Source organism: Chelonoidis abingdonii, chromosome 22 (genome assembly GCF_003597395.2).
Source record: "Chelonoidis abingdonii isolate Lonesome George chromosome 22, CheloAbing_2.0, whole genome shotgun sequence".
Lineage (NCBI taxonomy): Eukaryota > Metazoa > Chordata > Testudines > Testudinidae > Chelonoidis > Chelonoidis abingdonii.
The window spans coordinates 21,865,050-21,871,049 of record NC_133790.1 but is presented as its reverse complement, the minus strand read 5'-3'; the positions used below and the strand labels follow the sequence as shown (position 1 = coordinate 21,871,049).

Genomic DNA, 6,000 nt, shown 5'->3' with positions numbered 1-6,000 from the left:
AGAGGAGTAAAGAGGGGGAAGGGAAATGGTTTATTTCCCTTTGTTGTGAGACTCAAGGAATTTGGGTCTTGGGGTCCCCAGGGAACGTTTGAGGAGAGACCAGAGTTTATCAGGTACTCAGAATCCTGATTGGTGGCAACATATCAGATCTAAGCTGGTAATTAAGCTTAGAGAATTTCATGCTAGTACCTCATTTTTGGGGCTCTAAGGTTCAGATTGAGAAAAGAATACTATGACAGCTATAATTTCAGATTAATGGTTCTTTCTGATGATCTTTTAGATATAGACACTCTCTCCTGTTTAGCTACTAATTACAGGAAAAAAGCCTAACTGTCACAGAACAATTATACCTTGGAAAGGTTCCAAGCAGTACTGAAAATCTGGAGTAATTCCACTAGTCAATGATGTATAACCAATATAAGATCACAATCCAGCCCATTGTGCTGTTTATGTACTGCTTAGGATAAATGCCCTGAGGCAATCAGTTTTTGGCAGGCAGCCTACTGAACTGTAAATGAATTGTGATTGCGTGGGGCAAAGTGGGGGTAGAGACAACACTTTTTCAAATACCCCCAGAGCCCTGAAATTCTTGTACCTGTGCCCATGGGCAGTGTGTAAACTGCTGGCTGGGGGAGGCTAGCTGCCAGCGCCAGGAGGGTGGGTAGCACACGGCCGCAGCCCTCCCCCAGCCCGGGAGTGCCAGGATGGTGGGTGGTGCAGCTGGAACCAGCACCTGAGGGACTGGAGCTGCAGGCAGAGCGTGAAGCAGGAGGTGGGGCTGGGGGTGGAGTGTGGGCAGGGCCATGCCTGGCTGTTTGGGGAGGCACAGCCTCCCCCAGCCTATGGCACCTGTCTGTGCCTGTTGCCTACATTTCCTGCACTTCTCTGATCACAGCTGTGATACCCACCTCCTGCTCAATCAGAGATGATCACAGGAATCTCCAGAGGAAATTTCCCTTTTAATGGTTTGTTTCTGACTGATTTAGAAACTGAGTCGCAACCTGCCCCACATCTGAGTTCTCTTTTGCATCAGATCATTTTGTTTGGTTTAATTTTGAAGCCCAAGAAAGAATAAATAACTGGAGATGGGACCAGACCTAAGCACTGCTGAACTTTGGTGCCATTGGCATCTGGAATTAGAACTTGATAATTGGTGACAGTGGGCAGAGCCAAAACCCTGGTTCTGAACAGTCTGAACTGTCTTCACTTCTGGGATGTTGATGTCTGAATCTCAACTTTATTTGTAGATTCCAAGGCCATAAGGGACCACTGTGATCATTTAGTCTGACCTCGATAACACAGGCCGTAGAACTCCCCACAGACCCTTTTAAGATCTTTAGGAAGAACATCCAGTCTTGATTTAAAAATTTGCCAGTTATGGAGAATCCACAACAACCCTTGGTAAATTGTACCAATGGTTAATTTCCCTCTTTCCAGTCTGAATTTGTCTTGTTTCAACTTCTAGCCATTGGATCACATTCTATCTTTCTCTGAGAGATTGAAGAGACTATTATTAACTATTTGTTCTCCATATAGGTACTTATAAATGGTTATCAAGTCACCTCTTAATCTGGTATTTGTTAAGCTAAATAAATGGATCACCTTGAGTCTACCACTATAAGATCTACTTAGTCCTTTAATTGTTGTCATGGCTCTTCTCTGCACCCTCTCCAATTGATCAACATCGTTCTTGAATTGTGGGCCCCAGAACTGGATGCAGTATTCCAGGAATAGTCACATCGGTGCCAAATACAGAGGTAAAGTAACTTCTCTATTCCTACTTGAGGTTTCTATGTTTATGCATACAAGGTTTGCATTAGCCCTTTTGGTCACAGCATCGCACTGGAAGCTCACATTCAGCTTATTATCCACTACTACCCCCAAATCTTTTTCAGAGTGACTTCTTCCCGGGAGAGAGTCTCCCATCCTTTAAGTACCGCCTACGTTCTTTGTTCCTAGAAAGTGTAGATTTACCTGTAGTCGTATTTAAATGCATATTGTTTGCTTGTGCCCAGCTTACCAAGTGATCCAGATCTCTCTGCGTGACCTGTCCTCTTCATTATTTATCATTCCTCCAATTTGAATCTTTTACAAACTTTATCAATGATGGTTTTATGTTTTCTTCTAGGTCATTGATTAAAATGTTAAATAACATAGAGCCAAAAACTGATCCCTGTGGGATCTTGCTGGAAACACATCCGCTTGATGATGATTCCTCATTACAGTAACATTTTGAGATCTATCAGTTAGCCAGTTTCTCATACATTTAATATGTGTCGTGTTAATTTTATATTCTAGATTTTAATCAAAAAGTGGTTGATATCAAGTCAGATGCCTACAGAAGTCTATTACATCAGTGGTTCTCAACCAGGGGTACACAGAGGTCTTCCAGGGGGCATATCAACTGATCTAGATACTTGCCTAGTTTTACAACAGGCTACATAAAAAACACTAGTGAAATCAGTACAAACTAAAATTTCATACAGACAGTGACTTATTTATACCACTCTATATACTGTATATTGAAATATAAGTACATTATTTATATTCCAGTTGATTTATTTTATAATTGTGTGGTAAAAATGAGAAAGTAAACGCTTTTTCAGTATTACTGTGCTGTGATACTTTTGTATTTTTGTGTCTGATTTTGTATACAAACAGATTTTAAGTGAAATGAAACTTCGGGGTATACAAGACAAATGAGACTCCTGAAAGGGGTATAGTAAGTCTGGAAAGTTTGAGAGCCATTGTGTTACATTAATACTGTTACTTTTATCAACCAAACCTGTAATCGCATGTAAAAAAATCAAGTTAATTTGATAGGATCTGTTTTCCATAAACCAATATTGATTAGCATTAATTATATTATCCACCTCTAATTCTTTATTAATTGAGTACCAGATCAGTCACTCATTATCTTGCTAAGGATTGATTGTCAGATTGACCGGCCTACAATTACTTAGCCATCCAGTTTGCCCCTTTTAAATATTGCCGCAGCTTTAGCTTTCTACCAGTCTTCTGGAACTTCCGCAGGGTTCCAAGACTTTTCAAAATCAACATTAACGGTCCAGCAAGTTCCTTAGCCAGTTCTTTATGGTTCAGACACATCTATAAATATCTAGCTGTAAGAGATCAAAGTGACTTGTTCCCAGAAATCCTGGGCTGTACCTCCATTATATATTCCTGCTGGAATGAGGGACAGCATAGCAGGAGTGTCAGCTCAGAAAACCGTGGTGTTTCCCTAACTGTCAGGTCACTCTTCCTTTGGTCTTGGTAAGCGTCCTGTTCTTAAGGAAACAATTCATTCCATGACCAGATTTACTGCTGAAAAAATATCCACGAACAGGGAGGTGCATACACCGAGTATGTTATGTCCACGCCACTCCTTCTACAGCTCACTGCTTCTCAGACGCCTGCTCTTGGGCTACAATTGCAGTGAGCACCTTCTGCAGCGGATGTGAACTGAGGACTTCCTTTGCCTATGAAAACTGCAACAGTTGTATTTGGGGACCAGTTTTTTGGTGGGAATCACAGCTCAAGAAAAAGCACGAGCTTCAACTTGCACCCCATAGGAAATAAGTGAATCTGAAGATAAATATTAAACAAAACAGCAGGGGATAACGGGTCTTTTGTTATCTCAAGTCTGCAAAAGACGATATAAGGATAAGAGAAGGAAGGGAGCTGAAGAAGCAAGCAGGATGGACTCCTCCACAAAAATCAATAACGCTGCAGACATCTTGGTCATAGTCATCTATTTCTTGGTAACCGTGGCAGTGGGAATATGGGTACGTCTGGATTTTTCTTTCTTAATGAAAATGTAGTTTATTGGGTTCTAGGAAAATGGCTTTGTAAATTAAAATGTATAAATTGCCTGGTGCTTTATTGGGGGGTGGATTAAGAAGTGGCAGGATGGAGATTATGTTGGGATTCACTGGGGAAGTAGGACCTGGTACGAGGCCTGGCTTGGGGGTGAAGAGGATGAGACTGTGGTGGAGGATAACATAGATGGGGCTTGGAGTGAGGGTGATGGAGGGATATCTGTATCGAAGGGACTATAGGAGATGACTGATCGATGGAGATCAGGATAATGGTGAAGTGCAGTTTTTAGCAGAATTGAGGTGGGGACCTGGTGAAGAACAGAGTGGGGGTGGAGGTGGAAATGGGATGGTAATGGTGGTGGATGGTTAGGGACAGGGTGCTGGAGCAGAGGCAACCACAATGGGAATTCATGATGACGTAGGAATTGGAGTGAAGTGCAAGAGGTGGGGTAAATAGGGATTGCAGTGGGGTTGATTGTGGTAGGGAGGAGGGTGAGTACTGGACTGAGTTGTAAACGGTTCAAAGGAAAAGGACAGATAGTATTTGTACTAATGCTGCCTTAATGGAAAACACTTGTGTGTCACTAGATTAAAGAGCTGATATCCCTTTCAGGAACAGAGTCTGTATTCTATCAGAGGAGACATCAGAGACTGTCCATGGGGAAAATTCTGCTAGTCCCTTGAGGAAAGAGCCAGCAGTTAACAGAGTGAATCAGGGAAACCTGCCCCTCAGTGACCTGTGCACTCCCCTGAAATAACCCAGGAGTCCATGCCATAGAACACAGAAGGCAGCTGCAGACAAAATCTTCCACACTAGCAGCCTGACAGAGTTTTGAGAAGTGATTAACTTTTGATGCCAATGAACTAGTTAATGTTTGTTCAGCACTTTGAAGATGTGAAGTACCTGCACCTGTACCTCTTGCTGAGTGTATTGGATGCCAAGGGTTAGATTGTACCAGACAGTCTGTCTATTTATTCCCCCTGCCACCTCCCACAGAAGCAAAACACAATTGAGGGCCTATACCTTTCATGAGAGCACTGCTGCTTCTTAGTGGACCCTGGGGCGCAAGCAACCTCAAAGGACCAGGGAAGAATGGGGAGGAGGCAGGACCAGGAGTCCCCCCCCCCACCACCCTCATCAGCCCACTCGAGCAGCCAAGCTGTTCATTGACTCAGAAGGGTGCAGCATGCTCTCCTGTAAGGAGTGTTGTGGCAGAAATACATCCAATGCATCTTGGGGAGCTCCAGGAGGGAACCAGGCTTGTGCCTTAAAGGTACAATCTGACCTGAAGTATGATTATTGTAATTTGTTATTGACTGTAATTCTTTGTAATATAAATTCCTGGGTCAGAAGAGGGCTGGTAGGTGGCATGTCAGGCACTGGAGCATTGAAGTTTCTACTTGTTTAGAATAGTTGCTAAGAAGCCTAATATTAAATGTGTCTCTCCACCAATGTTGTCCTTTTCCATTAGACAAATATTGATTCAACTATTGTCTGTAGTGAAACATGTCCCTGTTTGTTTATTTTCTTCATCTATATTAGGATCTGCATTCTGGCTCACTTTTGCTCATGCCCTCTCTGGGCCTGATCCAAAGGAATGGGAATCCTATGGTCTGCAAAGGGTTTTGCGTCAGGCCCTATGAAAGATGTGAGGGAAACTTCCCATAAAGTCTCTCCTGACATATAAAATGAGAGTGAGGAAAGTAATTCTTAACTGCTACTCTGTGGAAGTGAAGAAAGGCTAATAAGTGCGGGTACCTGGATGAGCTTATCAGAGCAGGAAAGGTTAAATTGCCATGCAGTGGATTCCTGCAGGGAAACTCTGGAGCATGCTAGTATTGAGTAAGAAAGCTCGGTACGGCAGCTCTAGTGCATGGACATAAAACTCGCTACATCAGCAGTTTTGAGGCCTGCGCACCTCAAGGAGTACTCCTGTGAGTGACAGTTTGCCGGCAAGGCCTTTGGTTAGTGATGCATTTCTTGTGTTTTATTTATAGTTCATTGCATTTTAACATGTGCGGTGTTTAGATTTGGGTTTTGCAGGCTTCATGTAATGAAAATTGAACCAATAAAGCTTCAGTGGTTAACTGGTGGCTCAAGGCACCGGCGCACCAAGCGCATGCCTGGGGCGGCAAGCCGCGGGGGGCTGTGAGGGTGGCAGTCAGGTAGCCTTCGGCGACA

The 6,000-nt window shown here is 43.2% G+C and overlaps 1 protein-coding gene across 1 annotated transcript in view; it reads left to right on the top strand.

Moving 5' to 3' along the window:
* Positions 1-1,551: 1,551 nt before the first annotated feature.
* The window catches only part of LOC116837122 (sodium/glucose cotransporter 1-like), a 48,984-nt gene continuing 44,535 nt past the window's right edge, over positions 1,552-6,000 (top strand). The window contains exon 1 of the mRNA XM_032801302.2: positions 1,552-1,757. The gene's annotated coding sequence lies outside the window, so the exon portion shown is untranslated. The remainder of the gene's footprint in view (positions 1,758-6,000) is intronic.